Here is a 17,021-nt window from a genome sequence, read left to right on the forward strand (position 1 = left end):
TGATGAAACTGATATTTCACGTCCTTCTCAAGAGTTGAGAATGCCTTGTCATAGTGGGAGGGTTTTGCGACAGCCTGACTGGTACATGGGTTAACTGAAACTCAAGTCATCATACCAGATGATGGTTTAGAGGATCCGTTGTCTTTTAATCAAGCAATGAACGATGTGGACAAAGACCAATGGATTAAAGTCATGGACCTTGAAATGGAATCTATGTATTTCAATTCTGTCTGGGTTCTTGTAGATCAACCGGAAGGGGTAAAACCCATCGGTTGCAAGTGGATCTACAAGAGAAAACGAGACCAAGCTGGTAAGGCACATACCTACAAAGCTAGACTTGTGGCAAAAGGGTTTACCCAAAGAGAGGGGTTAGATTTTGAAGAAACCTTCTCTCAAGTTGCCATGATAAAGTCTATTAGAATACTCTTGTCCATAGCCACATTTTATGATTATGAAATATGGCAAATGGATGTCAAGACAGCTTTTCTTAATGGCTATCTTGAAGAAAGTATCTATATGTCTCAACCCTAAGGGTTTATACAGCAGGGTCAAGAGCAAAAAGTTTGCAAGCTTAATCAATCCATTTATGGATTAAAACAAGCTTTTAGATCTTGGAATATGAGATTTGACGCTGCGATCAAATCTTATGGCTTTGAACAAAATGTTGATGAACCCTGTGTATACAAGAAGATCGTCAACAAAACTGTCGCTTTTCTGGTGTTGTATGTTGATGATATTCTACTCATTGGGAATGAGGTAGAATATCTAGCTGACGTTAAGAGATGGTTGGCTTCACAATTCCAAATGAAAGATTTGGGAGAAGCACAGTATGTTCTTGAAAGTCAAATAGTTCGGAATCGCAAGAACAGAACATTGGCATTATCTCAAGCATCTTATATAAACAAGATGTTGTCTAGGTATAAAATGCAAAATTCCAAGAAAGGATCTTTACCTTTCAGGCATGGAATTCATTTGTCTAAGGAGCAGAGTCCTAAGACACCTTAAGAGGTTGAGAAGATGAATTGAATTCCATATGCTCTGCAGTTGGGAGTCTGATGTATGCAATGTTGTGTACTCGTCTCGACATATGCTATGCCGTAGGAATTGTCAGCAGATTTCAGTCCAATCCTGTTCATGACCATTGGACTGCTGTTAAAAACATTCTCAAGTATCTTCGGAGAACGAGAGATTATATGCTCGTGTATGGTCCTAAGGATCTGATCCTTACTGGATACACTGATTCTGACTTTCAGACCGATATTGATTCGAGGAAATCAACTTCGGGGTCAGTATTCACTCTAAACAGAGGAGTAGTTGTGTGAAGAAGCATCAAGCAGAGTTATATTACGGACTCCACAATGGAAGCTGAGTATGTAGCTGCAAACGAAGTAGCAAAAGAAGCAGTATGGCTCAAAAAGTTCCTGGCAGATGTAGAAGTAGTTCCTAACATGCACCTACCTGTCACTCTTTATAGTGACAACAGTGGAGCAGTTGCAAATTCAAAGGAACCACAAAGCCATAAAAGGGAAAAACATATCGAATGGAAGTACCATCTCATCAGAGAGATTGTACATAGAGGAGACGTCATTGTCACTCAGATTGCTACCCAAGATAACTTGGCTGATCCATTTACAAAGGCCCTCTCGGCTAAAGTGTTCGAGGGTCGCCTAGTAGGACTAGGTCTACGAGTTTTGTATCACTAAGGCAAGTGGGAGAATTTATGGGTATTGTAATGCCCTAGTTTATTGTATTTGTACATTTTATTCTCCCAATGTAAACTCAACATTATATATATTTGTATATATTGATCCACTAGAGTTTTAGTCCAAGTGGGAGCATTGTTGGGTTTTCTGTCCTAAAAACTCGCAGTTTGTAAAATGATAAATATTTTCTATAATCAATATACTTGTTATTAATTTCATAAATTGTACGAAAGTCTAAATCCAATAAACTAAGACCCATGACTATTGTATGAGTACTTGAACTTTATGTGGAGACATAAGAGTGGATCGGGTTCGAGTAAATAGTCAAAATGATCTATGGTACATGAATGAGGATGGGTACCTTATTCTGGTAACACCATTGGATGCGGCCTACTCTGTAGTTGTTACAAAGAGTTGTAAAGTGCTACATACAATGTGATCCTAATTCGTACATGTTATGACATGAGAAGTGAAGGCGTCCTATGTAATGAGTTTGCATAAGATCAGGACCAAGAAATAAGTCACTCTTACTTTATTACGTTGTTTACTGTTTAAGACTGACTATTTCACCTAGATGACCTAGGTAACTCGATCTTAATCTTGAGCTAACTATGAACTCCATTTTATTCGAGATTGCCCTTAGATTTGCATAGTTGAGGGTTGGCTCAACAGCGCCGGCTCAATAAGACTCCTATTGTAGGAGTAAGACTGGATAGATAGCTGGGGACATAGGGTGCAAGACGGAGTTCCCACCTACCCGATTTAGGGATAGGAGAAAAGTTGTTCTCTCAAGTACTGAATCTAGGTCTTGAACAAGAGCCCCACCCTCTCACAGAGCTGAGAGAGTTTGGTTTAATGATTGGATCACAAACCAGTTGTTAATTAGAGGATCAGTAGGGACTTGAGGAATAAGACGTAATCTCGGGGGTAAAACAGATATTTGACCCAGTTGTTATTATGAACAACCTGTGAAGGGTCAACTTGCTGATTATGGTTAAATCATGTGGACATAATATATCTACAGTGAAGGGAGTGCAACTATAGGCTTTAGTGGAATGACCCGTTAGTTAACAAATAGATATTAATTTGGTCTAATGAGTTTAGCCAATTAATCTCGGATCATTGGAACCCATGATTTGTAGCTTCGCGAGGTCCCCCTACTAGCTCGTAATGGACTAGCTCTAGAATAGCGTAATAAGTTATTTGAAACGTTCAAATTAAATTAAGGGAATTAGTAATTATATGAGATATAATTATGTTTAATTTTAGAATTAAACGAAATAGGAGAATTGATATATTTAAATATTAATTAAATATATAAAGATGGATATGTGTTAAAATTAATTTAATATTTGATATTAAATTATTTGATATTATATTAATTAAGTTCTATTTCATAATTAATTTATGAAATTAATTAAATTTTTATTTTTAAAATCAAAATAGATTTACAAAATCAAATTTTAATTTTGAGATAAAATTGAAAAAGGAAAAACAAACAAAACACAAAATGGAAAAAATGATTTTTCCATTATCCATCTTTTGAAGTAGCTCACACATATTACATCTTCTTGCCTTTGTCTTCTCCAAGCATAAGCTGCAACTCATGCAACTTTTCTCTTTGCATTTTGATCTACAATATAATGAAGAGATTGGAGTGAAAATTGGCATGCAATCTATAGAGTTTTGAGAGAAAAACTAGTTTGAAGAAAGGTTCTTCAACAAGGTTGCAGTAGTGAGCTTTTCTCCTTCGTGCCTTGATTCAAGCTTGTTTTGAGTCCCACAACTCAATCTAGAGCACCAAGAGAATAGTGTGGAAGATCTTGAGGTGGTCTACAACAAGATATGGAAAAGATAGCAGCTAGAGATGGAGCTTTGAAGAAGTTCTACAAGAGGTATGTCTTGAAACTCACTTTTTCTGCCAAAGCATGCTTTATATTTCTCCAAAATTAGTGAATTTGAATGCTTAGATGATCTTTGTGCTTCCGCTGCTGTTGATACAATCCTATAGTGTGTTATGCGATGATCATACAAGTTTTCCTATCAAAGACCAAGTATAAGCCTTCTTAGGTTCCTGGTAAGTCCAGGGTCGAACACAGGGACTACTAAATAGATATGCGACAAACTCTCTGATTCTATTGCGGTGGTGAAAAAGAAGTATATGGTGTTTTGATTTAGATTTTCCTATGCGATGGAGTTGAACGCAGAGTGATGAAAGCGTAGAGTTATAACAAGTATGCGATTAAGGGGTTGAGAAGAGACTTAGCTAACATTTTCCAAGATTGTGTACAAGTTATGCGATCATGCTATATACAAATATTAGTACTACATTTCTCAATGCAAAATGCCACATTTCCTATTTCTAGGACGCATGTGATGTGTATAGGAAACAGCAGATAGAACTTATTTCTAAGTTTCTACTCTTGCTTATGTGATCTAATCCAACTCTCTCAAGCCTAGATTCTATCTTTAGACTACTTTCTCAAGTAGTTCCAAATGATGAATGTTGTATACATAAGACAAGATGATCGCATAAAATGCATAGCTTAAGTCATTCTAGCTAAGTACTTCTCAACCCATTCAGAAAGTTAGTTACTCATGCATGGTGTGGAGAGATTGAACATAAATCGAAATGAAGTTTCCATTTTTCTTCAAATAAAGTGTTGAGTACAAAATAACAAATGGATTGAGAAATAACAAGCAAGGTAAGCAATGTCTTGCTTCCCGTGGCCTTTTATGCTGCTCTTTATCACTTCGACTCTGTTCTAGTTTCGGATTCTTGCTCTCGCAAGGGTTGGACTTATTTCCTTTGTATTGTTTTCTAGCAGTCTCCTTGTCTCTCTCCGTCTCTATGTATGTACGTGTGTCTCCCTCTCTCTCTCTGGTAGCATTAGGTATTTATAGATTTCAAGGTGAAGCAGCTCTTCTTACCAATGATTGTAATGATGGGCGGCATCAATTTTCCTACTCTGTTGCGTTGTTTAAAGGTCACCGAAAGTTTAATGTACTTGCAATAGTATGGTTTGTAACAGCTTATCAACTAAATTCGAAATCGACCGTTATCAGCTTCATCATTTATTATGTTGTCTTCTTAATGCGAGGTTTTTATGCGATCACTTTTTGAGAAACTTCTCGCGATCGTATGACTTTCGATCGCAACTTCAAGCGCGCTGTCGCATTGTGCCCTTGGATCGCAATTCAATATACGCCATCGCATTGTACTGGCACAAAATAGGCAAATTAACTGTTTTTATGCGATGAGCATTAGCGATCACAGTTCCTTTTAGTTTGGCGCTTTCAGACATGATATTGCCTATTTTACCATCGCTTTCTCTCATTGTTTTACTAATTTAAGCTGTAATAACTTATATTTCTATCAGTTATCACATCCCCAAATTTAAAACAATGTTTGTTCTCAAGCATAAACTAAAGATTTCTTTAAAATTTCAACTGCCTTTACCCTACCTAGACTTCTCAAGGTGCCTTATTTAAATTGTTGAACCAATGCCTTCTTAATTTCTATCCTGATCTCTTCCTAAAATATTTCCAATCTTTAGGGACCGTGAGCTTAATCTTCAAAAAAATCTTTACTCGTTTCCAGGACATCGCATGATTTATTTCAAACTTTATCAAACCATGGTGTCCAAATGATTTTGACCCTTGCATGATTCAGATATTCGTTTTGTGATCTTGCACTGATCCGAGTGCCCAGTTGATGACATACAGAAATGCATCTCACTTAGGCTTTTTACTTAGAATTATGAAGGTTGTTAGGAAAAAGATGCGGCAATCATGATAGGAATTCACGAGAAAAAGAGTTTGCGTCAATTAGCATGTTGAATCTCAGCTAATCCGTTATTTTGTGTTAATTATGCGTTCAATGTTCTTTTTTGTAGCTAATGCAGGAAATGAATACAAATGCAGAAACCGGACCACCGCATAGACGACCGCATACGGAGAAACACTCCATCGCAAAGGGAAACGCATCGATCAACGCATGGATGTTACGGTAATCAGCCGTATGCGTCTATCGCATAGAAGTTGCGCTCGTCAAGTGATTGCGGTCATCACGTAGAGATGCGGTATTAAGCGAATGTGGCCATTGAATGATTGCGACTACGCAACAACGCATTCTAATGGGATCAACGCAAGGTTGGTGGAATGAACACATCAACGCATCTACCTCGAGAAAAACCAAAAGATGATGTTGACATTTCACCTACCACGCCGTTGGTGGCATAGGTTCAGAAGAGGACTAATGCGCCGAATGTCAGACTAAGAGCAATCCAATTAATGTTGTTGGCGACCCAGACTCTATAAATAGAAGCCGATGAGCAGAAATTCAAGTTATCCAAGGTTTTCTTCTGAGGTTCGCCTAGGGTGGATCCTTGCGATCCAGACAAACGCGTGAGAAGAAGACTGAGATTTCTTCACCTCCTTCATCCATTACGAGTGACGACCGAAGCCTTCGATCGGAGCTAGATCTTGAGAGAGTCAGTTCCTCCGCCCATCCATGGCACCACCGGCAGCATTGCGGTGATAGTCAAAGGTGTGTGTAAATTATATTCTGAGAAGCTGGTCATCGTAAAAGAAAGCATGAAGGTGAATTAAAATTTCTTGAGTATAACGCATGCTTGAGGACAAGCATGATTTTAAGTTTGGGGGTGTGATGACATGCAGAAATGCATGTCATCTTAGGCCTTTTACTTCGAATTATGAAGGTTGTTAGGCAGAAGATGCGGCAATCATGATAAGAATTCACGAGAAAAAGAGTTTGCGTCGATCAGCATGTCGAATCTCAACTAACCCGTTATTTTGCATTAATTATGCGTTCAATGTTCTATTTTTATAACTAATGCAGCAAATGAACGCAAATGCGAAAACTCTATAAATAGAAGCCGATGAGTATCCAAGGTTTTTGCCTGAGGTTCGCCTAAGGTGGATCTTTACGATCCAGACAAACGCGTGAGAAGATGGCTGAGAGTTCTTCACCTCCTTCATCCATTCTGAGTGACGATCGGAGCCTTCGACCGGAGCTATATCTCGAGATAGTCAGTTCCTCCGCCCATCCATGGCACCACTGGCAGCCTTGACGCATATCTGCTGGGAGTAAATCTTTGCTTCTAGCCGGTCGTTTCCTTTTCCTTTCTTTTCTCATATTGTATTGTGTGACATTTTTGGAATTAAGGAATTAATACAATTTGTTTTCAATGCATTTCTTTGTTCCTTCGACTTCATCTCCATCTTCTTTGCTTAGCATCTTTACTTTCATTGCGAAACTTAGTGAGATTGCTAGAGTATCGCATATTTAGTCGTGTGGATTAGAGATATGAAGCATGTAGCAACCCACCGAGAGGTGTGCGTTGTGTAAGTATGTGAGAAAACCTTATTTTCTTAGTGTGAAGCTGCGGCAACGCCTATCTATAGGCTAACGCAATGCTTGTCTATGAGTAAAGTCAGCAACAACCAACTGCCTGGGAGGGTAAATGGTTGGTCGCATTAAGCAATGTATGCATTGTTCACTAGAGATAAGAATAATCTTGCGTCAACCAAGTTCATGCGGTTACCTTGTCTTATGTATACGCCCATCACACCTTTAGAGCTACTCGAGAGAGAGTCTAAAGAAATAACCTAATGACTCGAGAGAGCTAGGTTAGAATCAATGCTCGAGAGGGCTAGATTAGGTTTGCATAAGCAAGAATGGAGACTTAGGAATAAGCTCTATTTGTTATTACACAGCGTATGCACCCTATGGAGAGAACAATGGTTGCGTCCAGGAAGTAGGATATGGTGGCAGTATGCGGTCATCTTGACACTTATGCATACACACCGCATACATCCTAGATTTAGGCTTTTAGTGTGTGTAGCATGATCGCATGGCTTGCGTTGACTAAGGTTGCCCTTGCGGTCACTCTTAAGTATTGCAATGAAATCATCTCCGCATTTTGTCTATTTTCCCACACATTTATTTCATATCAAGGTTTGTCGTATTTCTACCTTTTATGCATATTCTCATTGCATTGTCTGTTAGATAGGAGTAGGAGTAGGATTAACTTAGCAACATCCCTTCCATTCTTTTATTTAAACTGCCGTATGCACATCACCGCAATCATATAGCTACAAGTCCCTGTGTTCGACCTCGGATTACCTAAGAAACTTGCGTTGGAATTATACTTGGTTCCAGCGTAAGAAAACTTGTGGCAGGACACATGGTCATTGCATACATTCATTAACACGTTATCATTCCAACGCATGACCATCGACGCATGACTATCAACGCATATCTTAGGAACATGCATCGCATACCGCGTCTAAGGGATTTTGGTTGTCGAGTAAAATTGACTTCTAATTTCCCGCCATCAAGATTTTGGCACCGTTGCCGGGGACTTGGCAGCTAAATGTTTGTTAAGTTTTGTGTCTCTGCGAACAAACTTTTTATCTTGGGAGTATTGCAGCTTGTGCGACCAGGTTGCAAACCATATTGAAGTGTAAGCGATGCACTGAAAGCCAATGTTGACCCCGAGGTAGAAAGGCAATCAGTCGCAAAAGAGCTAAAGGCAGTTCTAAGCTCATGGTGGCCAACATGCGCCCAACAATTGCCGGAAGTTCCAATGGTTAGGGCATGATCCTTGACCCAAACAGTTGAGAGCTATCTTCTGCATGGAAGACTCCTTGCGGTGACAACACTCCTACTTTTCCAGGGACGTCTTGTACTCTATCTTTAACTTACTTTCTTAGTATAGGTTATTTGTTTTATTTTTATTGTTATTTTGGATATTTGGCTACTTCCTTGGTTGTGGTACGTTTGCTCTTGCAGGTGCAACAATAAGTCCCCTCGGTTCGTAGTTCAACGGAAGAATTCCTTTCACCCTTCAGCGCATAGCTTCAATCACGTGGATTCCAACACATGAGCGCATGCGTTGTTCCGCCTAAGGTCTTTTCTTGTTATCTTGTATGCCTTATCCTTTTGAAATTCTCTTTTTTCTGATTGCGTTGTTTTGCGATGTTTCTATGATGGTACGTATAGTTCACCGCATTTTCTAACTAATCAACGCAAGGCAGTCTTTACTTTCATTAGCTTCTTCAAATTTTGAAAGTCTTAATTTTTATTTTGTGCAAACCTTTCCTCAAACATATATTATCGCATTCTTGTAATTCTGTTTTTAGCTTTGCGGTGAGAACGCTGCCAACCTCTAAGTTTGGAGGTGGCAGCGGTCTCGGAGAATTACGTTCATTATATTGCTATCATTTGAGCAAAAAAAAAAGTTGAAGTGAGATTTTGAGAATAATAACTCCACTGTCAACGCAATGGGGAAACCCATGTTGATAAGAGTTAAGCTGTGAAAGGCACTTGCTCGAAGTTGGATGTTATCATGACACACATGAGGGCAAGCCAAAACGAAGGTAGGTCGCTAGGATCAGCGCATAAGCGCAACTCCTCTGTCCGGCGCAAGCCAAAACAAACGAGACAAGAGTTGAGTTGAATATGGAACGCAATCGAAGTTGGATGCCTGCATGACACACGTGGCGATAAGCAAAAATGAAGGGCATAACCAGGTTCAACGCCTCATTTGAATAAGTCATCACATAGTTTTGAAGGATTTTTTAATGAACGCATTCTTAAAAGCTAACACAAAATTGCGATGAATGAATAAAAATTTTTTTAGCAAAGGCTTTCCAGATTTAACTTAGAAGAGATCTTTTTGAAGAAGGAGCCAAAGTAGAGGAGAGCATTGCGGTGATAGTCAAAGGTGTGTGTAAATTATATTCTGAGAAGCTGGTCATCGTAAAAGAAAACATGAAGGTGAATTAGAATTTCTTGAGTATAATGCATGCTTGAGGACAAGCATGATTTTAAGTTTCGGGGTGTGATGACATGCAAAAATGCATGGCATCTTAGGCCTTTTACTTAGAATTATGAAGGTTGTTACGCAGAAGATGCGACAATCATGATAAGAATTCACGAGAAAAAGAGTTTGCGTCGATCAGCATGTCAATCTCAACTAACCCGTTATTTTGCATTAATTATGTGTTCAATGTTCTATTTTTGTAACTAATGCAGGAAATGAACACAAACGCGAAAACTCTATAAATAGAAGTCGATGAGTAGAAATTCAAGTTATCCAAGGTTTTCGCCTGAGGTTCGCCTAGGGTGGATCCTTACGATCCAGACAAACGTGTGAGAAGATGGTAGAGAGTTCTTCACCTCCTTCATCCATTCCGAGTGACGATCGGAGCCTTCGACCGGAGCTAGATCTCGAGAGAGTCAGTTCCTCCGCCCATCCATGGCACCACTGCCAGCCTTGACGCACATCTGCTAGGAGTAAATCTTTGCTTCCAACCGGTCATTTCCTTTTCCTTTCTTTTCTCATATTGTATTGTGTGACATTTTTGGAATTAAGGAATTAATACAATTTGTTTTCAATGCATTTCTCTGTTCCTTCGACTCTATCTCCATCTTCTTTGCTTAGCGTCTTTTCTTTCATTGCAAAACTTAGTGAGACTGCTAGAGTATCGCATACTTAGTCGTGTGGATTAGAGATATGAAGCATGTAGCAACCCACCGAGAGGTGTGCGTTGCGTGAGTGTGTGAGAAAACCTTATTTGCTTAGTGGGAAGCTGCGGCAACGCCTGTCTATAGGCTAACGCAATGCTTGTCTATGAGTAAAGTCAGCAACAACCAACTGCCTAGGAGGGTAAGTGGTTGGTCGCATTAAGTAATGTATGCATTGTTCACTAGAGATAGGAATAATCTTGCGTCAACCAAGTTCATGCGGTCACCTTGTCTTATGTATGCACCCATCACACCTTTAGAGCTGCTCGAGAGAGAGTCTAAAGAAAGAACCTAATGACTCGAGAGAGCTAGGTTAGAATCGATGCTCGAAAGGGCTAGATTAGGTTTGCATAAGCAAGAATGGAGACTTAGGAATAAGCTCTGTTTGTTATTATACAGCGTATGCACCCTGTGGAGAGGAATAAGCTCTTTTTACACATGGTATGTTTTTTATTTTTGGATTGACTTTAAAAAGAATGAATTTAAAAAGAAAATGAATTAAAAGGAAAATGAATTTAATATTATTTTATGTTTGTGTCTAACGGCTAGTTTTTTACACATAGTATGTTTTTTTATTTTTTGGATTAATTTTAAAAAGAAAATGAATTTCAAAAGAAAAGGAATTTAATATTATATTTTGTTTGTATCTAACGACTAGTTTAGTTTAAAATCTCCACCATTGATTTTTTTTTCCAAAATCCAATGGTCCAAATTAATTGTGGTTTCTAAAAATTTTTCCATCTCTATATCAACCGTCTTCCTCTCCAAATTTTAAACTAACAAATTTTACATTTCATAATCTTCCAAAACTCAAAAGTTCCATTGTTGCTCTCTTTAAGTTCCCAATTTTTTTTCTTTTCATCTTATTCTTGAGAGAGTGTTATTGTATTGTGAGGATAAACTTGTTGAGTGCTTAAACTTGTAAATCTACTCTAGTGAGAGTTGTATTATGTTCTTCAAAAATTCAAAAATTTGTAACGGTTTGATTCTAAACCGTGGAAAGGATCGGGTTTGCTCTTGAACCCGTAAAAGGAGCGGTGGTGTAACGGTTGGGCTCTAATCCATGGAAAGAGTCGGAAAGATTTTATTCAAATTCCCAAGAGGCACTTGGGGAGTGAAGTAGGTCGAGTTTGACCGAACCACTATAAAAAGTACGGTGTCTTCTTCTCTAACTCTTTCCTTTTTATTTTTGCAATTAATTTAAGCAATTTATTATATGTTTTAGTTTGTTCTTATTTATTTGCTAAAATTTGATAGAATTAAATTATCACATTTTTTCATCTTATTTGTTGCATAAATTGAATTTTTCTTATTATTTATAAAAAGTGTATTAATTAGTTTAATTGGGTTAATTTAGAAAAAAAAGTTTAATTAAACCCTATTCACCCCCCCTCTAGGGTTGTCATATCGATCCAACAATTGGTATCAGAGCGGGTTGCTCTTCTTGAAATATTTATTTCTTGATAAACTTAATTGTTTTTGAGCTATGGCAACTTTAGGTTTTATCCCTTTTACCGATAGTCAATCTATTACAAAGCCTCCTTTCTTTAATGGTACTAATTATAGTTATTGGAAAAATAGAATGAGATTTTTCTTGCTTTCTATTGATTATGATTTATGGGATATTGTTGAGGAAGGTTTTAAAATTCCAACAAATGATGTTGATGGTGTTAGCACTATAAAACCTAAGGAAGAATGGTAAATAAATGAAAAGAAAGCATGCTCTTTAAATGTCAAAGCTATTAATTGCTTATTTTGTGCTTTGAATAAAGTTGAGTATAATAGAGTGTCTATTTGTAAAACCGCTAAAGAGATATGGGATAAATTAGAAATTACTCATGAAGGAACTAGTCAAGTAAAAGAAACAAAGATTGACATGTTAGTTCATCAATATGAAATGTTTAAAATTGATGAAAATGAAGCTATTTCTGATATGTTTATTAGATTTACTAACATTGTCAATGCTTTAGAAGGACTTGGGAAAAAGTACTCAAATCTTGAGAAGATAAAGAAGCTATTGTGGTCTTTGCCTAAACAATGGGAGCCTAAAGTCACCGTCATTCAAGAGGCAAAGGATCTCAAATCTCTCTCCATTGATGAACTCATGGGCTCGTTGTTGATGCATGAGATAAAGATCAAGAAAAACATGGAGGATGAGAAGAAAAAGAAAGAAAAGAGTATAGCTTTAAAGACCATCTCTTTAGAAGTTGATTCCCAAGATGAAGATGACCTTGATGAATGTCTATCTTTCACGTAAGTATAAGAACTTCATCAAGAGAAAGAAGCAATTCAAGAAGCATCTCTCCAACCAAAAAGAGTCAAAAGGTGAAAAGAGCAAAAAGGATGAAGTAATATGCTATGTATGCAAGAAGTTGGGTCATATTAGAACTGATTGTCCTTTTCTCAAATCATCCAAGAAATCCAAGAAGAAAGCAATGAAAGCTACTTGGGATGATAGCGATGAAAGTGAAAGTAGGAGTGATAATGAAGAAGTGGCCAATTTTTGCTTCATGGCTCATAGTGACAAAAAGGATGAACAAAATGATAAGGTAACTCTAGAACCTCTTTCTTATAATGAATTGTTCGAAGCTTTTGAAAATATGCAAAATGATTTAGAAAAACTTAGTTCTAAGTATGTTGTGCTTAAAAAGAAATACAATGTTTTATCTAGTAAAAATAAGTCTTTACTTGAAGAAATTGCTTGCTTAAAAGAGAATGAGCATGATGCTATGCATATTGATGAAATGAATATCTCTTGTGACAAGCACGCTTTTGATTGTGATGAGAAAAATGTCTTGCTTGACAAAGTTAAATTTCTTGAGCATGATAGTTGTGAAAAAGATAATTTGATTAAATTACTCAAAGAAAAGGAATTTAGTGCTTTGCAAGACTTGATAAGACTAAAGAATCTATTAAAAAGTTGACAATAGGTGCTCAAAGATTAGACAAGATAATTGAAGTAGGCAAGCCTTTTGGTGATAAAAAAGGTTTAGGCTATATTGATGAATGTTCTACTCCTTCAAGTTCTAAAACTATCTTTGTTAAAGCATCTCATAATATGCCTAAGCTTAATATGCTTAAGGTTGTGTCTAAGCATGTTAAATCTAACTTTGTGCCTATATGTCATTATTGTGGTGTTGAAGGCCATATTAGACCTAAGTGTTTTAAATTGAAATATGTTCATACTACTTCTCCAAGAAGAAATTTTTCTCAAAGGGCAAAGTTTCACAATGCTCCAAGGAATAATTTCTCCAAGAAAAGTAGAGTGCATAAATTTGTTGTAAGAGATAAATCTTTGCATAATGTTGTTTGTTTCTCATGTGGCAAGTTTGGACATACAACTTATTCTTGTTACTTGTCTAAATCCAATGCCTTAAATGTCTATGCAAAAATGAAATGAATTCCCAAGTTTGTCAATGCTAACCATCTAGGACCCAAACAAGTGTGGGAATCAAACTTGAACATTTGTGTTTGTAGGTTTGTTTGAAAGCCTCTAAGAAAAAGAAGTGATACTTGGATAGTGGTTGCTCGAGGCACATGACGGGAGATCCATCCAAGTTTGTCTCTCTCTCCAAAAAGGATGGAGGTCTTGTAACATTTGGTGACAACAAGAATGGTAAAATAATTGGTAAAGGTAGTATAGGTAATGAATCTTCTATTTTAATTGAAAATGTACTTTTGGTTGATGGTTTGAAGCATGATTTACTTAGTATTAGTCAATTGTATGATAAAGGCTTCGAGTTGTGTTTGATAAAAAGAATTGCATCATTGAAAATGCTAGTGATAGAAAAGTTATATTTGTTGGAAATAGAGATGAAAATGTTTATACTATTGATTTGAATGATTGTCCTATTAATGATAATTTTTTATCGACTTTGCATAATGATTCTTGGTTATGGCATAGAAGACTAGGACATGCTAGCATGCACTTAATTTCAAATATTTCCAAGAATTCTTTGTTGGAGGTCTTCCCAAATTTAAATTTGAAAAAGACAAAATTTGTAATGCTTGTCAAATGGGTAAGCAAACTAAGTCCTCTTTCAAATCTAAAAATATAATCTCTACAACTAGATCCCTTCAACTATTACACATGGACTTATTTGGCCCTTCTAGAATTGCTAGTTTTGGAGGGAACTACTATGCCTTTGTGATAGTTGATGATTTTTCAAGATTTACTTGGGTTTTGATGCTAAAACATAAGGATGATGCTTTGAAAAGCTTTTTTAGTTTTGCAAAAAGAGTTCAAAATGAAAAAAGTTTTTTGATTTCTAAAATTAGGAGTGATCATGGAGGAGAATTTGATAGCAATGCTTTTGAAACTTTTTGTGAAGAAAATGGTTTTTCTCATAATTTCTCCCCTCCAAGAACTCCTCAACAAAACGGTGTAGTTGAAAGAAAAAATCGTACTTTGCAAGAATTTGCTAGATCAATGTTGTATGAGTATGGTTTACCTACATACTTTTGGGTAGAAGCCGTTAACACCGCTTGTTATGTTTTAAATAGAGTTTTAATTAGACCTTCTTTGGATAAAACTCCTTATGAACTTTGGCATAACAAAATTCCAAATATTGAGTATTTCAAAGTTTTTTGTTGCAGATGTTTTATTTTGAATAACAAAGAAAAACTTGGAAAATTTGATTCTAAGACGGATGTTGGTATTTTCCTTGGCTATTCCTCTACTAGTAAAACTTATAGAGTTTTCAATAAAAGAACTTTAGTAATTGAGGAATCTATGCATGTAGTATTTGATGAATCTTGCAATGTTATTTCTAATGAGCCTATTTATAGTGATGTTTTAGAACGAAATTTTGGAGATTTACTTGTTATTGACAAAGGCAATGAAATTGTTTCAAGTAAGTAAGAGGTGAGCTTAATCGAAAAGAACAAAGTTGGTTCTTCATCTATGCCTAAAGAGTGGAGGTATGCTCCTTCCCATCCCAAAGAATTAATTCTTGGTGATCCCGAACAAGGTGTAAAAACTCGTTCCTCTCTTAATATGTTTAATAATCTTGCTTTTGTTTCTCAAATTGAACCAAAAAGTTTTAAAGATGCCGAAAATGATGAATTTTGGATTTTAGCTATGCAAGAAGAATTAAATCAATTTGAAAGGAATAAAGTTTGGGAGTTAGTCCCTAGGCCCTCTCATGCTTCTATAATTGGAACTAAATGGGTCTTTAGAAATAAAATGGATGAAAATGGAAATATTATTAGAAATAAAGCTAGACTTGTAGCTCAAGGTTATTGTCAAGAGGAATAAATAGATTATGAAGAAACTTTTGCACCCTTTGCTAGATTAGAAGCTATTAGAATGTTGCTTGCTTTTGCTTCTTATAAGAATCTCATTTTGTATCAAATGGATGTGAAAAGTGCATTTTTAAATAGTTATATCATGGAGGAAGTTTATGTAGAACAACCTCCGGGGTTTGAAAGTTTTGATTTTCCTAATCATGTCTATAAGTTGAAAAAGGCCCTTTATGGCTTAAAACAAGCTCTAAGAACTTGGTATGATAGACTTAGTAATTTCTTGCTTGAGAATGGATTTAAAATGGGTAAAATTGATACTACTCTTTTTATTAAGACTAAAGAAAATGATATGCTTTTAGTACAAATATATGTGGATGATATTATTTTTGGTTCTACTAATCCATCTTTGTGTGAAGAATTTTCTAAGTGTATGCATAGTGAATTTGAGATGAGTATGATGGGAGAACTTAGCTTCTTCCTTGGACTCCAAATCAAACAACTCAAGGATGGTATTTTCATAAGTCAAGAAAAATACACAAGGGATTTGCTCAAAAGGTTCAAATTCAATGAAGGTAAAATTGCAAAAACTCCTATGAGCACATCCACTAAGCTTGACAAGGATGAAAAAGGTAAGTGTGTGGATATAAAAACTTATAAAGGTATGATTTGATCTTTACTTTATTTAACCGCTAGTAGACCCGATATTATATTTAGTGTATGTCTTTGTGCTAGATTTCAATCTTGTCCTGAGGAATCACATTTACATGCCGTTAAAAGAATTTTTAAATATTTGCTTGGTACTATTGATTTAGGCTTATGGTATCCTAGAAATGTTGAATTTAATTTGGTAGGATATTCCGATGCGGATTTTACGGGTAGTTTACTTGACCATAAGAGTACTAGTGGGACTTGTCAATTTCTTGGTAGTTCCTTAGTTTCTTGGTTTAGTAAAAAGCAAAATTTGGTTGCCTTATCCACTACCGAAGCGGAATATATTGCAGTTGCTAGTTGTTGTGCTCAAATTCTTTGGATGAAACAAATTCTTTGTGATTTTGGATTAAAGTTTGATAATGTGCCTATATTTTGTGATAATACTAGTGTTATTAATTTGACTAAAAATCCTATACATCATTCTAGGACTAAGCATATTGATATTAGGCATCACTTTATTAGAGAGCATGTGCAAAATGATAATATTACTCTTGAATTTGTAGGCTCTAATAATCAATTAGCGGATATTTTTACCAAGCCTTTGAATGAAGAAAACTTTTGCAAAAATAGGCTTGAGCTCGGTATTATTCGTTGTGATGCCTCTTGATTTTATAATTTTACTTGTTAAATCTTTTAGAAGGCATTTTGATAGGGGGAGATATGGAAAGCATGTGTTAATATTCTTAGGGGGAGTTGTGCTAAATTTATGTTCATGTTTTTAAGGGAAACATTTATGTAGTTCTAAATTTTTCTTAATTATTCTTTTTGATGATTCCAAAGGGGGAGAAGTTTAAGAAAAATATGCTATA

The 17,021-nt window shown here is 36.2% G+C and overlaps 1 pseudogene; it reads left to right on the forward strand.

The window, feature by feature from the left end:
• The first annotated feature begins 924 nt into the window (after positions 1–924).
• On the forward strand, positions 925–1,703 carry LOC150035465 (secreted RxLR effector protein 161 pseudogene; annotated as a pseudogene).
• The last annotated feature ends 15,318 nt before the right edge of the window (positions 1,704–17,021 follow it).

The sequence above is a fragment of the Benincasa hispida genome, chromosome 6 (genome assembly GCF_027475165.1).
Source record: "Benincasa hispida cultivar pf3 chromosome 6, pf3_genome.v1.1, whole genome shotgun sequence".
NCBI lineage: Eukaryota > Viridiplantae > Streptophyta > Magnoliopsida > Cucurbitales > Cucurbitaceae > Benincasa > Benincasa hispida.